Raw genomic sequence first — 21,627 nt, forward strand, 5'->3', positions numbered from 1 at the left:
CTGACACTTTTTCTACCTTGTTTGGTGCCTATTTCCAAGAAGCTCTCCTGCCTTACCAAACTACTGGTCGGATTTGAGAATGCTAAACAATGTTCTACTAATGTACCTATGATGTGCTGTTTTCTCTTTTTGAAACAAAGTTCATCGGCCTTCTGAATATATTCAAATTATACTCATTTTCAAGTCTTCAGAAAGTATCAGGCTTCTTCCATGAATCCTGATCTACTGCTGTCATTATTATTAATATATTCTTTCATCTTTCTCTGACTGTAAGAATATTCTTAAAAATTTAGTTATCATGCATAGTTTGTGGTTTTCTAGGATGTTTTTATTTTTTGTTGATTCATCCAGCTATATTTTTAGTGCCATGAGAAAACCCCAAGTAACACTTTTCACACAGTAGATGCTCAGTGGAGTTAAACACATGCTTGACTGGGAGGGAAAGAGGCCATTGGATTGTGTAATTAGCTGATCTTTAAATAAAGTTTTGGGGTGGGAAATAAGAGATAAATAAGATTAGGCAAGTGAACACTAAGCATGGATAATCTCAAAATTTTTCACAGAGTAGTAGCTGGTGTCAAATTAGGAGTTTTCTATTCTGTGTGTATTGTTTTGTTACTTAAAGGAAAAGATCCTTGAATGTTTTGTGGAGATGAAGAAAGATGGTATGGAAAGGAGAGATGAAAGATATTATCAAAGATGGCATGTCCCACAAGTCAGGGCTTGGACAGCAAGAAGGAAATAGAATCCCATGTAGAAAGTAAGTTCTCAATTTCATTCAGAAAGAAGTATAATTCTTATTGTGAAACTGGAGATAAAACAGTTAGAATTGTGTCCCTGGTGGTAAATTTGGAAGTAAAAGCCATCCTTCTAATGGATTTCATTCTCTCTGGTTAAAGGGTTCACCTTCCTCTGCAAGTAATCACTGGGGTAGGGCTGAAGCTTGAAGTTGGAAGCTATGCTTAGAAGCTACCTTAAGACAGTGCAAATGGTTGCTGTATAAGGACAGAATAATCATTGCAAATATCACCAAAGGCTCCACTGAGGTTAGAAATCCATACATTGGTAGCAGAATCATTTTATGTGGCTAGGTGATATTTATAGCAATTGTTAATTAGGTTTTATAGAAAACAATTAGAACCATGAATGACTACTTCAGATAACATGGGTTATTTGATGTTATAAATAGAGGAATATGAGATTTCAATTTGCATATCGTCATGAAGTCCAGAATATAATTGAAAGTCATTTAATGGTATTCAGGATACCACAAATTTCTATAATATTCTGTCACCACCTAGTATCAATCATTGACCTCCAAATCTGTTTTTACTATTCTTCTTTTCTCATATAGGCATCAAATGAATAGGCTTGTCATTCTAGTTGTGACATAATAACAGTATTATAAATAATATTTTAACAGAATAACAATTCAAAGTATTTTTTGCTTTAAAGTATTTTATTTTGCTTTATTATTATTATAGCTCTGTGTGTCCGAGTCCCCAAGACCACTCCAGGTTTGTAGTTTCAGTGAAAGAACTTACAAGACTCAACCTGCAATCCTACTCATAGCTACAATTTATTCCAGCAAAAGACTACAAAGCAAAAGCAGTGCAAAAAGGTAAATGAGGTTCAGTGTAGAGGCAGCCAGGTGCAAGCTTCCAAGAACTGTCTCCCAGTGTAGTCACACAGGATGCACTTAATTCCCCCAGCAATGAGTTGTGACAACATGTGTGAAATGCTGTCTGCCAGGGAAGCTCATTACAGACTCGGTGTCCAGGGTTTTTATTGGAGGTTGCTCACCCAGGCAGACTCTACCTGACACATACCAAGATTCTAGAGTCCCACAAGGAAAGCAGGTGTTCAGCATAAACTATATTGTTTGCACAGATAATTTGGGCTCAGTGAGCCACTCTTAAAAGTTTGGGTGGTAAAAACATTCTTCAAATCCAAGTTCCCAAGTGTCAGTCAAGGGCCAAATGTTTAGACCCTTCTAAGGACAGCAGTCAGGCCTAATAGATTAATTCTCTGTACACTCTGCTTCTCCCACTTCTAATTCTTTATTTTCCTTTTCTACACTTCATGATTTTTGCCTGTTTAGATATTTTGCCTCTTCTATATCTTGCTCACTTCCTTCTTTATTTTTTTGGCTTCTGTGCCCTCTACCATCTTTTATCTATAATTCTCCTGTTGAAACCACTCAAGGAGGATCATAATTGGTCCACTAGTCCCTCCAAACCTGAGAAGCAGAGTTTCAGCACTTGGCCACTCAGAGGCCTCTGGCTAGACTGTAAATTGGTCATATTTGATCCAACCAGCTGGAAGACAGAAGACAGAATCAAGCACTGAATTTTGCTCAAAATGTTAGCTCACCGTGTTAATCTCTCAGGAAATTAATATATCCCTTTCCAAAGAAACAATGTCCTTTATGCAGAGAGCAGGAACATAAAGAGATGATAGTTCAATATACAGCTTTGGGAAATGATTAGTGTATGACAAAATGTTGAAGCTACCAACTGAAGAGAACAGAAATATCATTTCAGCAAGCTTATTCATCTTTCTAAAATTTTTCTTTGACCATAGGCTTTATTAGTTTATAGTTACTCACTAAATGTAATAGAAATTTATTATTCTTTGTTTATGACTTTGCATCACCAAGAACCCATTTTTTAGTGTTCTTTTATAATAGACCTCTGAAAAAGAATTAGAAAAATTCCTTCTTCCTCAGAAGATATTTTGGAGTTTTGACTTTATGCAGTTCCATACTGCCATTCAGTGGAATTGATACAGGGGGAAGAGATATAACTCCCAAACCTACTAAATATCCAAAACATGAGTTCATGTTCTCTAAAATTGAAGAATGAATTCTAGGAACAATGGAGGTTAAGAGTAGGAAAACTTTATTGGGAGAAAGAAAGCTTCTGCCTAAGAGAGACAGAAGGGGGACTAAAAAGTGGGTTGCCCGCTCACCCCACTTTCAAAGATGTTTTATACAGCAAAGCTGTGTGGTGAGGCAAGTACAAAGTGGGACAAAACTATAAGACCCAACAGAAATTTACAAGGTGGGCATGAAGTGAAACAAAACCATGACCAACCAATAAGATTACAAGTACATTCACCCAGGTAACATTGATTAAATGGGGATCCAATGGGGAAAAAGTCACATAGCAAATGTACAAGGAACTGAGCAAGAATTTTCGGTGGAAAGGTGTGGATCAGGGATCTTACTTGGAAGATCTTTGTCCCTCACCCAGGTGATTGATACCTATTTAGAATAAAAATCTCTGCTATTCATCCTTCATGGGTGTCATGGTTTCTCTCCTTTTACAATGCTGGCCTTCAGTGAATGTGTCTTCACTGTCCTCCATGTTGGCTCCTTGACTGCACTCCATGTTGGCTCCTCCTGGGCTGGCCCTGTCTAACTGCCTACAAGATATCTAATTAACTTACCTATCTGCAACAGAATTCATTACCCATATCTTACAATCTAATTAAAATGGCACCTCTTCTAAAAAGCCTACTACAAATCACCACCAAACTGAATTTTCTGTCCCTCCTTGCTGGACAAGTATGTGGCATGAAATAGGGCATGCACTACTCCAAATATTTCCAGCTCCTCTAACTCAACTAAAAGCTATTTTGAGAGTGAACAGAGCTGTATACCATATGTTTTTCATATATAAAACACATTTGTAATAATTTTAACATATCACTTTACATGGATCAAATAGTTAATAAATATTTGAACAAGTGAATAATTGTGTTTTTCATTATCACATGAACCAACATTATGAGACTGATATATCTTTCTTAACATTGTAATACTTCAACTGGGCCAAAAATACTGTCTTTTAAATCACTTGAAACAGGATGTCAAATAATTTTTTGCAAGTTAAACACGAATAAGAGGGAAACATTGCAGAGACTATATTAGCTCCTCTTTAAACCCCCACAGCACCTACTATGTATTCAAGTTTCATGGCCATCCTGGGTGTTTTTGACAGCAGCTCCATTGCTTTTACAAGTACCATCAAAATGTGTTATTTTTGATCCAGTTCTGTCATGTGAAGGTCACATTATCAGAAGGATGAGAAATGCCTAGCAGAGCAGCTAGAGGTCCCAACAAATATTCGTGCTTCTGCTTGATTTGCAAAATGGGAAAATGTCTTTCTGCCCCATAGATTTTGTTTTAGTAGATGATCATATTTCACAGGTGAAATATGAAAAAAAAGCAAGGCATTTGACTGTGAAAAGCCCAATTTTATTGTGCTGTATTCTCAAGGAGTGACATGTGCTTATTAAAGTGCCCTATAGAATGGAATTTATTGATCATACTACTAAAATATTTGTATGCCACCATAATTTTAGCAAATCCTTCAGCATTATCCTCATAGAGATGATATGGTCTTAACCTGACTTTCTTTAATGATCGGTATATGCGTGTGTATATAGGAGGCACAAGAAAAGAGAATTATGTAGATAGCAATGGTATGAAAATAATGAAATATGGCATGTGCTTTGATAAATCAGAATGTCTCAGTCCCCTGCTTCCTCTTCTAAAATAAGCAAAGTTTGAGTATGATAGGAAAATGTCCAGATTTTAACAGAATTGCATTTCTTCCTTTTGTCTTTAGATGAAGTCTATGTTTAAAAATTGTCACCAGGGCAACAAATATAGTACTTCCTCATATTTTTAGAGTTCTCATTAGTACCTGATGCAGTGCATGCTCAACTAGTGTTCTCCTGATCATATCTCCATCTCTAGGTGGCAAGAGTGATAAAATAGACTGCTTCAGATCTTCTCTTCTGGAATTTAAACATTGAATTCAACATTACTGATGAAAATCATTTAAAAGTTTCTCCTTCCTTACAGATCAAAGTAAAACTTATAAATCCATGGCTTTGAGAGCTTTTAAAGTTATTTGAGATAATTCAATTCACTGGTTTTCAACTCTATTTGAATCAAAGCTCCCTTTTACACCCAATATTTACTATAAAAACTCTGAAATAAAATTCATAGAAAATATAACTTCCTTGTAATACTTTCTAAAAATTAATATAATGTAATAAAAAGGGAAATGAAAGTACACTATAATAGAAAACTACATATTTTAATATATAAATACTCATGTGAAACTATGGTAGAAGTCATTGTGAGCTAGTTCATCTTGCACATAAATGTAGGGGCATAGTGCATAGTGTACTCATAGTAAAAATGCAGTCTGATAAATGTATTGGCAACTCAAATACCATGAGTAACATTATTATTAGTGATATGCCTTCCTAAACTAGGACTGGCTTTTAGTAAAATTCTAAACAGAAAAGTGTATAGGTTTTCATTATACAGTTGTTGCAATCTTAGAAATTTTTGTATATATTAAAGCTTTGTCAAAAAAAGGATTGTGTTCATAATTAAATGAAGTTAGGTTATAGGCTTAGGTGAATACAAACAAAATTCCTCTGTTGAAAATTTACACCGGGAAATCCAATACAATGTGAGATTCCCTGGCTCTATCCTCAATGGCCTGTGTTGAGGGTGTGTAGCATTCCAAATGTTGTCACATCAAAAATTACATTTCCTCCACACTTCAAAAGCCCTGGATCAGTATGATTTCTGTCAAGAATCTCAATCTAATTGGGCATCTTTATTTTATAGATGAAAAGACTAAAGCCTGGAAAATTTAAGAAATTTTGGCATACAGCTACTACAGAATATGACTGGTCCAAACTAAATCTGATTTTGTGTCAGCACTGATATAGTGGTGTCAAATAGAATAATGTTCCGGGGAACTATGGCTATGTAACCTAGCCAAAGATGTGCATGTGTTATAGTAACCAGCAACTAATGTGTATGTTACAGTAACCAGACAGACATCTCCAAGGATCAATTTATTTCTTCAATGCATATAAACCAAATCTGCATCTTCCATTTCTACTAATCCTATTCATCTTCCTGTTGTCTGCTTATTAAATCTTTCTTCCCACTCTTGGAAATAGATGGCTTCCAAGCCTTTCCAAGTGCTTGAAATAAATTCCCCCTTCTATCTGACAAACACATCATTTTCTCTCTGTATGGCCTCTAAGCCTTTCCTTCATTACCTTTTCTATGAATATTTTCCACTCTTCTTGGAACTTATACAATTTGTTCACTTCTCCTACGATCACATTTCTCTATATGTATAGTTTTGCTTATGTGTCTGTAAAGATTTCCTTTTCACTCGTTTTATCTATCCTATTAGTTGATAAATCCTGAAGGAGCAACTATGAACTCTGAGCATCATGTGACATCTTAAACACCCTGTAGACACTCCCCAGATTTCTGGCTGATTTCTATCAAACCAAGGACCAGTATAGCCATAATTCTAATACTAGCTTCATATATGCTATGAAGGATGATTCAATTATACAAAATGCAAACATTTCTAGAATCTTCACATCTTAGGGATAACTAACAAGCTTTTCTTTGGAAGTATTTTATGACACTTGATTATTGAAGTTCCTGGATGTGTGACTATTCTGTCCTAGTTGCTATAGGCCATCTCCAGGGAGAATTTCTGTAGCACTCTTAACAGTGAAAACTGGTAAGTATAGGGGTCATCCAATTAGTTCCTATGGCTCCAGGCAGATCTATACCTAAACTGTCATCAATTCTTAACAATCTTCAGAGAAAGAGCTCCTACAACAACCAACAATAACCAGACTGCTGCCTAACAGTCTCTTATGTCAAGAAATCATGCTACCTCTATCTTTCTCAAAAAATATACTTTTCAGTTAAAATTAGTTATTTTTCTTTTAACATTATTGGATAACAGTAACTTTGGGTCAAGATTATTACAATTACAGCTAATGAGCTTGAAGATGTTAAGCCACTTAGTTGCTCTCTTTTGTTGTAGTAAGAAAAGAGAAATAAATTTTATCTTTTTAATATTCTGTTTCTACAAATTAAAGCAGCTATTCATTGAGTTACTGTTGTTATTTATCTGTGCAATAGTCTTCTGTTCTACTTGGTACTATTTATTCAGCAGACATTTATTGAGTACCCCGTGTGAAATAAACTCAGTCCTAAGGTCGGGAAGTTAGCAATACTAAAAATACACTCCTACCCTCAAAGGCTAGGTCTGGAGATAAATATGCATATGTGTACAAATTTAACATCAAATTAAATCAAAGTACCCAACGATATCTTTCAAAAATACTCAAGAGTATTTCATGGAAAAATTAAGTAGCACAGAACTCTGCATATTGCAAGTAACATCAATCTACCCCTGTCAATTTACCTATTCAGTAATTAACGCAACAAATATCTATTTTCACATTTTGTTATAGACCTAGACACAGTGTTCAGAATAATGAACAAAATGTTTAAAGTGTCCCTTACAGAATTTATATGTTAATAAATTAGAAAACGTCAATAAAAATTACCAAATTATTCTATATAACTGCATACTGGAAAGTGCCACAAAATAATCCAGGATATCTGACATAGTTGGAGAGTAGGGTGGAAAGGTAAATTTCCAATAATAGCATAATGCCTAAACTTAGGACAGGTCGAGTATCCCTTATCCAAAATGTTTAGGATTATCAGTGTTTTGGCTTTCAGGTCTTCTTGGATTTTGGAAGAATTTCATATACAGAATGAGATATCCTGATAATGAGACCCAAGTCTAAACACAAAATTCATTATGATTCATATAAAACTTATACACATAATCTGAAGTTAATTTTGTGCAACATTCTTTTAAGGTGCTTACATTTTGACTTTGAAGCCATCATATGTGGTGAAGTGTAAATGTTTCCATTTATGGTCTCATGCCAATGCTTAGAAAGTTTCACATTTTGGATGAGCATTTTTCCATGTTGCTGGAAAGATTCCAGCATTTAGAAGGGTAAGAGATAGGTGAAAGGAGATGATTAATTTTATTAAAATCTTCCTGAGAAGGTGAAATGGGATGGAATCAGAGTATAATAGACTTTAACATAAGATATGTACACCTCCTTTATTGCTGTAAGAGGGAATGTGGAAGATAGTTGCACATACAGTAAACTTTTGATACTAGGAAGTTTGGCGTGTTTCCTTCACCTGACTTAAATTTTCTTCAATAATTTTGTGATCAGCATATCCGCTGAGAATAATGAGAAAAGAAGATATGGTAATCTGAGCTTTGGGAGAATAAAAAAGTTCTGAAATTAGTGTAACATAAAGATATAATACATTTTTTAAGGTGCACTAAAGTTGAGCGTCCCTAACCTGAAACCCCAAGTGCTGCAATCTGAAACACTTCGAACATAGACCTGACATCACAAATGGAATACTCTACTGTTTAGAATGGAGAAGCAAACTTTCAGTATGGTCTCTTAAGCAATAAGCAATCTGCCCTCAACTCCCATTTCAACCAAATCGAATCCTTTCCTCATTCCTTTTTTTTTTGGTACCAGCAATGGAACTCAGGTACTTGGGCTTGCAAGGCAGGCAGGGAACCGCTGAGCTAAATCCCCGGCCCTCCCCATTCCTTTTTACACACTAGATAATTAGCTCTTTGGTCTTCCAAGTTTTGGTGCTCATGATCTTTTTGTTGTCTTTCCTTAAAAAAAAACAAAAACTAAATCGTTCTTTTGTTTCCTGAACTTTGAACATATTTTTGCTTTATCTGGATTATTTCCCTCCCTCTTACTTTCCCCTAATAACTCACTTCAACTTAGATTATAAGGAAGTCAGGATAACTAACCTTAACTAAGTCTTCAACATTGGTTATTGCAAATAGCAAATTATTATGAATAATGCCTATTTGTATGATTTCTCCAGTTGGACTCACCTGTCTGGCTGCAGGCATAAGAAGAGGGTATTTTTGCTAAGGCAAGCTAGAGGACTGGCCGGGCAGGAGTAAGAGGAATAAGAAAATTTAGATCTTTGGCAAAGAATTTACTTAATGGACTGTGGAATACATCCAGGACTGAGAGGACAGAAATCAGGACAATGACTGATACTGTAGGGTGAAAATAGAGATATTTGTGGACTGAAGGCTTGAATAAGTTGAAGTATGATTATGGTGGAAGTTATTGAATAATTAAACTGTAAAGCCTAGAAAATTATGATCAGAAAAATGACACGCTTGATGTAGTGATTTTGTTGATGGGGCAATTTCAATAAAGATAAGATTCTGGCTATGTCTATCCAAGAGAGTATTAGAGTGGGGGAGAGAAATTATTGAATATGTATTTCAATTTACTCTTGAATTATAATATAATTGAGAAAAATAATTATATCTCATAGTCTCTGTGTGGCACTTGGAATAGATTGAATAATAGATACATACTGAAACAATTTAACTTCAATTTTATAAGCATTATTAATTTTTATGCCACTAGCATTTTAGCATCTATGAGCTTTTAGATTGTTGTAAAATTAACACTAATCAGAATATAGACATTTACTCTTCTCTACACTGTAAAAAAGTGATAAATGTCACTATGATGTTTAACTCTTTTCGAAGTAGAGAAATTTCACTAGCTTGGCATTGTACTTAGAACAATAATAAAAATGACAACAAAATAATTAAAGTTCTTTTCCCAATTATACATTTATAGTAGGTAAAAGTAATAGACATTTTGTAATATGAAGAGTGCTTTCTATAAGAGCCAGATGTTAACTACAATTAAGTAGTAGTGGCATTGTTGAGAAATCATCATTCCTACTGCAATTACAGGTTTAGTAAAAAATTGACTTATATTATGAAACATCTACCAAAATTACTACACTGATTCTGTTTTGTGAGAGAGACAAAAGTCCTAACAATGATTCAGCAAAAAAAGTCATTGTGTTTTATTCTATAACTTCTAATTTGACCCACACATGCACAATACAATTATATATAAATATATATTTATATAAAATATATATATTATATAACATATAATTACATGTTTATTTATTTATATAGCCATTGCCTAGGTAACATAATTATGTAAATAAGCTCCTTTCTCTTTCTTGATTTTCGGGTGATAAAATCTCTTGTATATGATGATTTATTTAATAAGCATGTGCTCATTTATTTTTATACACATTGCCACATGTAGATGTTAATTCTTTTGAGATAACCATATTTGACCCAGATTTTTAAAAATTTTGAATCAATAAGTATACTGAGATAAAACATGAGCAAGAAAATTCAGCCGGGATACACTGAGGATGAAAATAAAACCTGCCCTTGTGGTTCTTTGTGTTTTTCTAGTAGCCAATAAGACTCTGGTCCATGTGTTTCATAAATTTAATTTCAGATACATAAAGAACATTAAAGTTTTTTTGATGTTTAAAATTAGATTAATTGCTTGGATTAGCTATGATTGTCAACATTGATTTTCTAAATCTTATCACAAAACACTAATATATTTTCACAATTTGCATCCTTAGTAATATATCTTAGTAATCTTAGTAATATATATCACTTATATCTGTGAGGCCCCAATGCCAATCATTTTCCTACCACAAAGAAAAAAATTCATAAAGGATTGTTGAAGGCTTTAAAGGATGACTTAACAGCTGTGGAATGTTTATATGAACTCTCCATCTAATAATAGATAGTTACTTTAAAGGGTCACTTGTCTTTGGCAGAGCTGGAGATATCCAAGATTTATAAAACAGCTTTAATGTATTCCACTGCATTCCATGGATATGGATCTACTGTTTTGTGACAGTAAACTGAAAGACTTTTCTTTCCAATGTCAGTGTTTTATCATAAAACAATGAACTCTGGATAGACCTGTTCAAGGTAAATTCAAATAATCATTCTCATAACATTTCACATTATACCTTTCAAAGTTTATGTGAAATGTTTAATAAGCCTCTCTATATGTCACAATATGAGGCCAGAAGCACAGGATGAATAATCCATGCAATATCTAATATCTTATAGCTATATCAAAACAGCTGTGCTTGTTACGCCCATCGAAATGTGTACACATACAGACATATGATGTACATATATGATTTACCTTCTCCTCAAGTTTTTAGTCTAGATATTTTTCTCTATTCTTGATATTATACAACATAATAATGGAAGATGATCATCAATAATATCTGGGAAAATGAAAAGAAAAAAATTTCTGTGGCTGTGTGAAAGAACCATTTTGCCTCCACTGCTTAAGGTAACTTTAAATATTCTGTGGGGTGCTGAGTGTCCTTTTCAAAGCCAGCAAAATATGCAGCCCAGTCAGATTCAGTTCAAGAAACAGAAAGTGGATGGCAGCTGCCCACCAGCCCCTGCAGGTGATTCTGCATAATCATGTAAGCTGCAGGAACTTCTGCTAGGGCTATGGCTCTTTTAAGCAAAACAAAACCAGTGATTAAATATACAAAAGATCTTTCCTAAAGAGCTTTCTTTCAAAGATATACCTCACAGGGCGCATATCAGACCTGTTTAAAACCTCCTGGAAATGATATTTACAGCAAAATAAACATTGTCAGCCTCATGCAGTGACACTAGTAGGGAAAGCTCTGGCAAGAACCATGTGACAGACAAGGTTTTAAGCAAAGACATTTTAATTTTTTCTGATATGATAACAGGCTATGCTGTTTGACATCCTAATATTCTGATCATTTTTCCTATCTAGAATATCATTATGACTGGGTAGGCAAGGGGTTATGAACTGTACATATTAAAAAGTTTTTTTCCACTAGGCACAGAAATACTCCATCTTACTTTTTAAAATGTGCACCTATGAACATTCAGTAAAAAAGCAACTTGCTCATAAGATTTAAACTAATAATGGCATGGATAATGTATAGGCTTTTTAATCTTTTAAAGCATGTAAATCTTATTAAAGATTCACCTGTCTTTACTCAGCTAAACTTGTTCATTCCAGTTTGTTGAGAATTAAGGTGTACCATAAATGTACATTGTATGGGTAATGACTATCATAAAGGTAGAAAAGAAACCAGTTCAATAGAACCTGAAGAGAGGGAACATAGTTAAAGTATTTCTCCTTTCTATAGGTTTGGTAAATATTCCTGAGCAATTTTTAAATTTTAAAATAATTTACAAAGTTATTTCTCAAATTGACTTTGTAAATATTTGAAATTTTCAACATTCTGAATTTTTTTTAGCCCTCATTTTTAAACTGCTTTGTATTTTAAATTCCTAGCCAATAGTTATTCACAGTACATAGTACAATTAATAACTTTAATATATGTCGTGAATAAGTATATAGATGTACATGCACATAGTTAATAGTGTTCCAGAAATGATTTTTCCTTGAACATGTGTTGCCCTAGAAATGAATGGCTTTTTTAAAAAGAAACTTTCATGAATTTATTCTCTTTTAGTCTCTTGGAAAGTTATTTTATACTAAAATGTTTTTTTAAATTATAAATTACTTAACAACAATAGATGACTACAGACTCTAAAATATAGAACCATTAAAGTACTGTTACCTTTTTTTTTTTTTTTGATTCATGGACTTATCAGAGAATAACTGGAGGGCTAGTGCCATTAATGTACCTTTACTAAAAAAAACACTAAAATCAACGCATATGTACAAATAAGTCATTAATGCTATTATGTTTCAATATCAAAATTTTGTGATTAAGTGCGTGAACCAAAAAATAACTAAATGCCTTGTCATTAATATCCCTGCCTAATGAAGTGCATCTAAAGGATTATTTTACTTTTAATTCTCTCATTTATTTAATTTAGGGACCCAAATACACATGCACACAAGCATTTATAGTTAAAGTGCTTCATCACTGACACCTGGGTTGCCAAGTCTGTATCCTATTTAGCATATGATAACAAACATTGATTTGTAATGTTAAAGCTAGGCAGGACATGGACAACTACCAATGCTAATGTCTCACTGTTGGGAAGTCAAAGGGGATGAATAATGGATAACAGATAGCACCAGTGGCAATTCCTGGTCTGGTGATTTCTGAGAATGGTCTGAATGAGGCAGGGAGGATAGCATGTACTTTGACCTTCCATGTCAGGCAAAACACATTTTGGTCTTCTTTGAGAATTACCTTTAAATTTTCCATATTTCTCCCAAAATGATCTTTCTAAAGTCATTTGATGTGATGTTATATCACATTAAGCGCACATTAAATCTTTGTCACAAGATGTTTCTGTATGCTCTGATCCTAACAGAATCACATCTAAACTCCTTTGTAAGCTTTGAATGCATTAGCCCTGTTTACTTTGCCAACTCCAGTGCTAACACTGGCTATATCTCACAGCTTACTTTAATGATAATAAGACGCACTTCCATACCCTCTGGGAGCTTTGGCCAGACCATTGCTCTTCCACATGCTCAGTCAGAAAGGTTCAGCTCAGGCATAAGCTCCCAGGAACTGGCTCGAGGTCTCCTACACACCTCTGTGTGAAGCTGTGCAGATTCTAGCTTATCGATGTCTGTAATTTATCAAAATAGCTTTTCACAATATTTGTCTCCTCCATCAGAAGATAAAGTCCTTGATGTCAAGATCGACTTATTCAACTTCTTATTCCAGATAGCTTGGTTATGTAGGACAGACAAATGCCTGGTTGCTAGGATATACTCAATGATGTTTTCAGTGGACTTATCTACTACTCATTCTCAAGCATCAATTCCACATATTTACATGCCCTTCCTGCTACCCACTATGGTCCTCTCTCTGGGATTTTTTTAATGGCATTGAATCGTTCCTCTGGCATCACTCATGTTATTCTGAGTCTCTCAATATTTCTGTGTAGTAAAATGTATCATTACTATAGATGAGAGAATTGAAGGAGAGAAAGGGTGTGATTTGTTAGCCCCGGTTTCCAGTTAACACAGAGCTACAGGCAGATTTTAAGGCTCCTTTTCCTCTCCCTACACTGTATTCGTTTTGTTGATCTTCTCCTGCCTCTCTGCCTCCTTTCTCCTCTCTCCTCCCTATACCACAAAGGTCTTGAAGTTGTTCGTATGTGTCCAGGACCCAGTTAACTATCCTATACAGTATAGAGAAGGCTACACTGCAGACGTTCACTCACCTCCTTTCCTCTACCAGTCCGGCCCACACCCCTCCCAACATACCAAGTATTACACTCCGTGGCAGTTGCAGTTTGGAAACCTACGCCTACCTAGAAACATTTTGAAATGCCAAGTTGTTTTAAACTTGTATGATTAATTCAAATAATAACCTTTCACTAATACCATCAGCTCTTGATTGTTCACAAGCCATTATGAAAGGTGTGAGTTCCCTACTTGTCATCCCTCCCCCAAACCTTCCTCTAGGCTTCAGTGGCTGCTCTGCAGGAGGGAGAGAGGGCCTTGGAAAACAAAGAGCTATGACTTAAAATCAATCCATTGTTCCACATGTTATCAGCTCTGAAAAAAGGTTTTGCAGAGGAAAATGTTACAACTATAGTTTAAAATATGGTTTGAGAATTACAGTGGAATTTATCCATAGTCTCCTTATTGCTGATCCCTGTATTCAATCAAGAGATGAATACAAAGGTAATGCTGAAAGACAGATTGGAAGGAAGGAAAGAAGAAAGGAAGAAAGAAAGGAAGTCAGTAGCCAGTTACAGCTCTTTAATTGTTTTAACATTTTATCTATATTTAGTTGTAAGCAATTTGTAGATATCTCTTTTAAAATCTTATTTCCTAAAGAGGACATGGTATTGTTATCCAAGATTCCTTAGTTTTTGAAAACCCTTACCAATTTAAGTTCCAAATTTCTTGAATTGTGGATCCCTTGATGAGAAGAATACAATGAAGTATTAAAAGGAAAATAAAGGCCTTAGAACTTAGCCAGGTCCTTCTCTCTATTTAAATAAAATAAAGGAGCAGAGGGCCAGACTCATGACAAGCCAGGCCATGCTTTCTCTCCCTGATACTAAGTCTCATTTCAGTAAGCAGGATCAACAAAAAGTGACCAGGATCTACTAAAACCTGCAATGAGAACCAAGGTGCCCACTCATTTAGGCATTTGAGCTTTGCAGAATCAGCTGCATTTTTGTACTATGACCAATATGATAATTTAAGCAACATTATATTATTCATAATTATCTTTTGCTTCATCAATATCTTTGAAAATACTATATTTTGTTGGGAAAATATTGCATATTTATTCAGATCTATTACATAAAGTGAATTGTACAGGTGCAGTTTGGGCAATTATTGTAACTTTTGTTCAGACTCTTTTCTGCTTTACTAATCATGCTCACTAGGAAACAGTCATTCCTTTTTCACTGTTTCTTCTATACCCAGGTTTCCATATATTATCTTGGACTTGTAAACAGGTTCTAAGGCTCCCTACTTGTCCAACTCATCAGGTATTGGAGCAAATGTTAATGTTAGTATCTTTGTTCTGTTGCAGAAATGATGATTTACCAGAATGCTAGCAAGTTGAAAGTGCTTGGATATGCAGGACTAAATATATATATATTTTTTGCAAGGATAGTTCTCTCTTTAAATCTTATCGATAGCACTTTTATTTCCTACCTCTATTCAGCAGTAATTTTCCAGGAGAAATATAAATCCTAAAATGAATTAGTTTGTTATGTTTGTTGTTTTAAAACAAAAGAAAAGACCTACTGGAAACAAAATGATATGAAAAGTTTTTATTCCACCGTAGAAGGAATCTTTGCCCAGTCACTGATGGGTAATAACAATTAGACATTTTTTTTCCTTTTATACAGTTCCTTCTGTCTGTTTAGTGGGTAAAATACAAATTTAGTTTCCATGTTTTTCTTATTAGATACTTTGAAAGTTAGTAAAGATGATACTTATATTAATTTAGATTTTGTTTTGAATTATTTTCAATTCCAGTGGCAAAACACTTTCAGTGTAAGCTAATCATAGGTATGCTAGGATCTTGTCCTCTGCATCATACCAGATTCCTCTTTTTCAAGGGGAAAAGAGGTAAGATGCTGTCCTTCTGTCAATATTATGTTTAATCCTGGTCTGGAACTGTACCAAGTGCAGTAGAAATTAAGAATGGGATATGTGGGAAGGATCTACTCATGTCTTGAACACTGCTAGAGAAATGTCAAGAAATACAATTTTTTTAAAAAATTCTCAGCTGTAAAGAAATCATGGTTCATTGGAGTGTCCAAATCTTTTTGGTCCAATTTTATTACAATCTATCTAGAAACTGACTCTGGGAAGAGTGAATACTGACAAAAGCTTTCAGTCCTCTGAGGGTTGGCACCAGGAGAATGGAGACCACAATTTAAGCTCTCTCCTTCTCTGTTTTACCCTTCCCCCACGCAGTGCTAGGGATTAAGCACAGAGCCTTTAGATGAACTCCTTCCTCAGCCGTTTTTAATTTTTTAAAAAAATTTTTGAGACAAAGTATCTCTAAATCACTAAATTTCCCATACTGTTTCTTGCCTCAGTCTCTCAAACTGTTGGGATTATAGGCAATCAGCACCATGACCAGTTTAAACTTTTTATTTTTAATGAATTATATTTAGAGTTTACTGAAAAAAATCCTGTTTTATTTTCCAAATGGCTACTCTAATATATTAGACATTTTATTACTAAAACATATTTATCAAATATTTCTTAAAATTTTAATGTCTGCCTACGTGGTGGTAAAGAAATTTTCCTTTGTGTTTGAGCAGCCACAAGAATATTAGATACATATTTCCCAGCATACTGTATAGCTGGCCCCTATTTCCTTTCTTCAAATGAAGCAAAGGGATACTTGAAGATGGGCTAAGAATGTGATTGGCCCATAGAGAGCCAATCAGAGGGCTTTGACTAGAAAAACCACCAGTCAGCATGCCAAATTACATGGCAGTCTAGCAACACCATAAAGCCATCTTTACCTCCCCATCTCATTTTTTAGCAAGATGATAAAAAGCAGAAGTAGAGAAAATTCTGAATGTGATCTCACTTGATGGAACCTCAGGGATATATCTTCTTCCATCCATTTCTGAAGATGAATACCGCAAAACCATTAGTGACAATGGGCTTGGGAGGAAAAAACAAAATCCACAGTCGAGTACTCACTTCTAAATACAGTCTGTAGCTTAGAATTATTTATGTGAATTTCCAAAGAATGAACAAAATGCATTTTTTTAATGTTTCCCTACTGGTCCTGAAAATAAATGACTCTGCCAACATTTGCAATGGTGCTATCCATACCCCAGTGATGGGTGCTTTGTTGAACTGCTCGCTTGCTGGCATAATTTCCAGGAGTTAGGCTTCTAAGCATAAAATATTCTATGTTTGTCCTGAATATTTTGCAGTGTGAGACAAGCTGGGTACAATTTATGCTGTAGTGTATCCTACAGCAACTGAGATGTCATGTTGAACAATGTTGAAGGTAAATCTACAGTAATTTATTGTATACCTTTACAGTGGGCTACTTTTACCTTTAATGTTGTTAAATTGTTCCATTGCCTCTGAGGGATTATTTGCATATATTTAACAGAATACAGACCTGGCCACATTTGTTTCTAATGTCTAATTAGATGTGAAGGAACCTTGACTTTAATATTATGCTTTAAATTTAACTCCGGTGAACTGTGACTGAAAATGATATTACAGTCTATTAGGTATGATCTGGAAAAATAAGCATGTAATTTGTAGTAGTATTATTACAACCCCTTTTACTGTATCTGTTTCAAATGCTATTATAAAATGAATGTCACTACCATTACAATTTTGACATTTTAAATGAAACTAGATAAGGAGTCATAAAATTTAAATAAAAAATATTCCATACTATTAAAGTTAAGGCCTATTCATTTTCCTATAAACTGAAAGTCTGTGTTTAATCTGTTTAGCTAGTTAACTAATCGGTTTTTGTTAATGCTGTGGCATATAATTTTGCACGGTATATGAGGCACTTCTTATTTAGTGAAGATTAACCATTAAAATTTAATTGGCATTCACAATTTAATGGTAATCTCCTGCACAGCAGACTTGCACTTGTGGTTTTTAAGTGTTAAAGAAAATATGCAAACATCATATTTTAAAGTTCCCTAAATCTGTGTTGCAATTATACCAGAAATAACACTATTATTTTCAGGTTCATTTTCAACTTTCATATTAAGTTCTCAAATAAATTTCTAGAAATACTCTCAAGTGAGTATTGGGGTCAGTGGACTTGAAGTGACTGGCTAAGTATCTGTGGTGACTCAGACATTTTTAGGAACAACACTCTCCCTGAATTACAGAGTTACCCTGTTCCTTGATACCATTGAACTCAGAAAAAAACACAGCCCTGAGGGAGGGAACGAGGTGAGAAGATGTCAGATTCTATTAACAAATCTATTAAAGAGGTGTTTTTCAGGCACTAGAGTGTTCTGGGAATACAGTAGACACCAAAATAAAAACAAAAACAAAAAAATCTCATTCTGACAATGAATGGTGGTTGATATTTTCATTTCAAATAATGGACACCATGAAACTGAAAGAACAAAGATGCATGTTAGGTCATTGTTTCATCAACTATGTACCTGTTTTCTTTGCTGAAACAGAAAATAGTTTTCAGATATTGGAAGACTTTCACTCTTTACCCTATTCAAAGTGAAAATGGTTATCAAATTAACACATTTTAAGTAAAATCAATATAATTAATATTTTCTCCATTATTTTTGTTAGATTTAAATAAACAAAACAGTAGATCCAGTCCTGATTTGTAGCATTTGCCAATTTCTGTATAAATACATGCACCAAAGTCAATTTTAAGTTATTAACATATTATCAATGACAGTAGAGTTAGCAACTTGCATTCGGCAACTGTTATATATGGTTTACACCATACAGGGAAAGGAATGCTTATGTAATATAAAATAAAATGAAGAAGTGATGAGTTTTGAGTAATTACCTTTGTTTTATTATAACTTAATTGTAAGCATATACAACTTGTTTTTAAATAATTGATGTGCTTAAGAGGAGCTCAGAAAACCACTGAAAATTTAAAAATCAATACTCACAAACTGGGATGAGTCACCCGGTACTCCTTCTGATATGGGGAGAATGTCTTTTGAGAGGCAAAAATAGACACAGGTGGCTCTGATAATAGTTGAGAGAAAAACAGTGATAATTTGAAATAGGGTTCAAATAGTGGAGATAATAAGGAGTAAAGGGACCGGGGATCTGTCTCGGACAATGTACTGATGACTACAGAGGCTGGCTTTAATATATTAACATCCTTGTGTTTGTTTGAATTAAGATCATTTTGATTTTTTGTCAGTTTCTTGTCTACATCTTTCATTATGTTTCTGTCACTTTTAAGCAGTGCAAATAAATATGAAACAGGTGACCTTACGTTTTTTCCTTATTTTATATAAATTTATTTTGATGCCACTTCTTTTTTCTTTAAGTTTATTGGTACATTTTAGGAATATAATATGATGACATTCACCATTGGTAATTTGTTCTTTTAAATGAAATATCTTGGTTCTTATTTTTCCCCATTCATGTGTAAATACCGAATAGTTTCTCTGGTGTGAGAAACTGCAAGTGTAATTAAGGATCAAAATATATAACAGATAATGTGAAATAGGAAGAAAAGGGCTAAATGGAAAGGGGAACTAGGAGGGGGTAGGGGAAAAGAAAGAATGGAAGCGAAAAAATATGATAAAAGCAAAAAATGGAAACAGGTGACCTTATTTGACAACATAAATCTTACAACACAACACATTATTAAAACTAGAGATGAAGAAACCCAATTAAAGCAGCACTCAGCGATTTGTAGAAATGGAGATTTCTGCTCTTTTCTCAAATCACTTCAAAATCCAGATGTTCTCTACTTTGTTCTTCTTTAGTACAGGGCAATGTGAGCAGATTAATAGTTGTGTGTATTTTAAAGGAACATATGAATAATTGATCATTTCGAATGGTTTAGCCCTCTTTTCACCATACCTCTATATGAGTAATGGAAATGTTTACAAAGAAAATATATTCTGAAGAATTATGATTTCTCTGTACATAGTCAAATCCTTATTTTCAACAACAGCCCATAATTTAGCATATGGATGTGTGATTTCTTTAAGGAGAGGCTGAATGTGTGTGACTTATCAACATCATGAGTTATCATGTAAATGTTGAAAAGTTACAAAATCCACATGAGAGTTAATTTAGTCACAAGTCTATTCTTCAGCTTGCATCCTAGTATCGTGTTAGTAGTGTAGCCCATGTCTTTTCAGTAATTAAAGGAATTATGAACATCTACTAATATTCTGTGAACATGCCCCACTATCTCTGGGTGGGTGTTAGAAATTTCAATAAGTGGTGATTAGATTAGCCTATGAATTACAATTCAAGTTAGAAACATTATTACTAATTGTTTTTATTATTACTCTTGAGATGAGTCAGCTTAGTTTTCTGCCATTTGCAATTAAGTATAGAATTGATTCTGTTTGGTAAACTTTAAAAAAAAAAGATTGAAATTGACTCCCTGGTTTGACTAAATAATGTTTTCACATTCTCCATCTCTTATTGAAGGTCTAAAACTTACGAAAGTCATAAACAGCAGATCAATGTCTTTTTCTTTTATATTCTGAATAAAAATGTGATTTCAAAGAGGGTAACTGCTGGCTTCCTGGAGTAAAAGTTACAGTTCACTACTAGTGCATTTTGCCACATCAAATGCATCCTATTGTCTCCTTAATAAGGTCAACTGACACAATGCAACTTGTGTTCCTCCTTTGTATCAGTAACAAGTTAGCAAGAGCCATGTGGTTGGGAGCCAGGAGGTCCTGATTTCAGTCTTAAGCATGTGACCAGGTCTCTGTCCCAAAATTTCTTGTCAATAAAAATAAGGGAATGAACTTGACTTCAAGTTTTCTTAGATTTAAAAATGTATTTCCATTTATTATTATTTTCATTTTCAGATCTATTTACAAAAAAGAGCAAGATGCTGTAACTATATTGTAGGATCAAAATGTGTTTTTCTTTTTTGTGTGTGGACATATTGTATACTTTTTATTAGTACACATTTAAAATACAGGCAGTTTATAATCATCTTGTGTAGGGGATACATGTACCTAATACAGCTTGATTCTTTTTTAATCCCCTTCCCTCCCACATGCCTCCATCTTCCTCTAAATCCCCTTTCCCCATTTTTATTCATGTTGATACTTTTAGTATTATTTCATGTTTATAGATGCTTTCATTATTTGAAATAAGACTTACCTGATCTCTATGAAGTCGGATCCAAAACCAAGGATATAGAGTGAGGCAGTTGGAGACAATAGTCACAGTATATACTTGAGTTAACTGCTTTTTCAACTAAATGTTTGATAAACTTTAAAAATAAATATTTCCAATATAGAGGTTTTTTTGTGGTGGTGATGATAGTGAATATCATCTGTTTAGGTCTCAATGATTAAGTAGACATCCTTCTCAAACAGCGTGCTGGTTCATTTCTATGATAGAAGATATTGGAATACATTTATCATCTCCATTTAATTCCTCCAAATATATCATTAGATTTTATTACTGTTCTCATGTCTAGTGAATCCACTAAAAAGAAAGTAAGTTATTTTTTTAAACTTACAAAAAGAGGGGCCGGGGATTTAGCTCAGTGGTTCCACTGCTTGCCTTGCAAGGACAAGGACCTGAGTTCGATCCCCGCTACCCCCCCCCCAAAAAAAACAATAAAACCTACAAAAAGCATTGTTTAATGTTGAGATAAATTAGAAACAAAAAGGA

At 34.1% G+C, this 21,627-nt stretch overlaps 1 protein-coding gene and 1 long non-coding RNA gene across 18 annotated transcripts in view; one reads left to right on the top strand and one right to left on the bottom strand.

Annotated features, from left to right (window-relative positions):
- Positions 1 to 21,627, top strand: part of Tenm3 (teneurin transmembrane protein 3) — a 2,554,979-nt gene that overhangs the window by 1,024,743 nt on the left and 1,508,609 nt on the right. The window lies entirely within an intron of this gene.
- Positions 20,725 to 21,627, bottom strand: part of LOC147826736 (uncharacterized) — a 54,565-nt gene continuing 53,662 nt past the window's right edge. The window contains exon 4 of the long non-coding RNA XR_015453436.1: positions 20,725 to 21,341. This is a non-coding gene — a long non-coding RNA (uncharacterized LOC147826736). The remainder of the gene's footprint in view (positions 21,342 to 21,627) is intronic.

The sequence above is a fragment of the Heterocephalus glaber genome, unplaced genomic scaffold (assembly GCF_053883595.1).
Source record: "Heterocephalus glaber isolate CG9 unplaced genomic scaffold, H.glaber_assembly_v1.0 deba00001461, whole genome shotgun sequence".
In the NCBI taxonomy this organism is placed as follows: Eukaryota; Metazoa; Chordata; class Mammalia; order Rodentia; family Bathyergidae; genus Heterocephalus; species Heterocephalus glaber.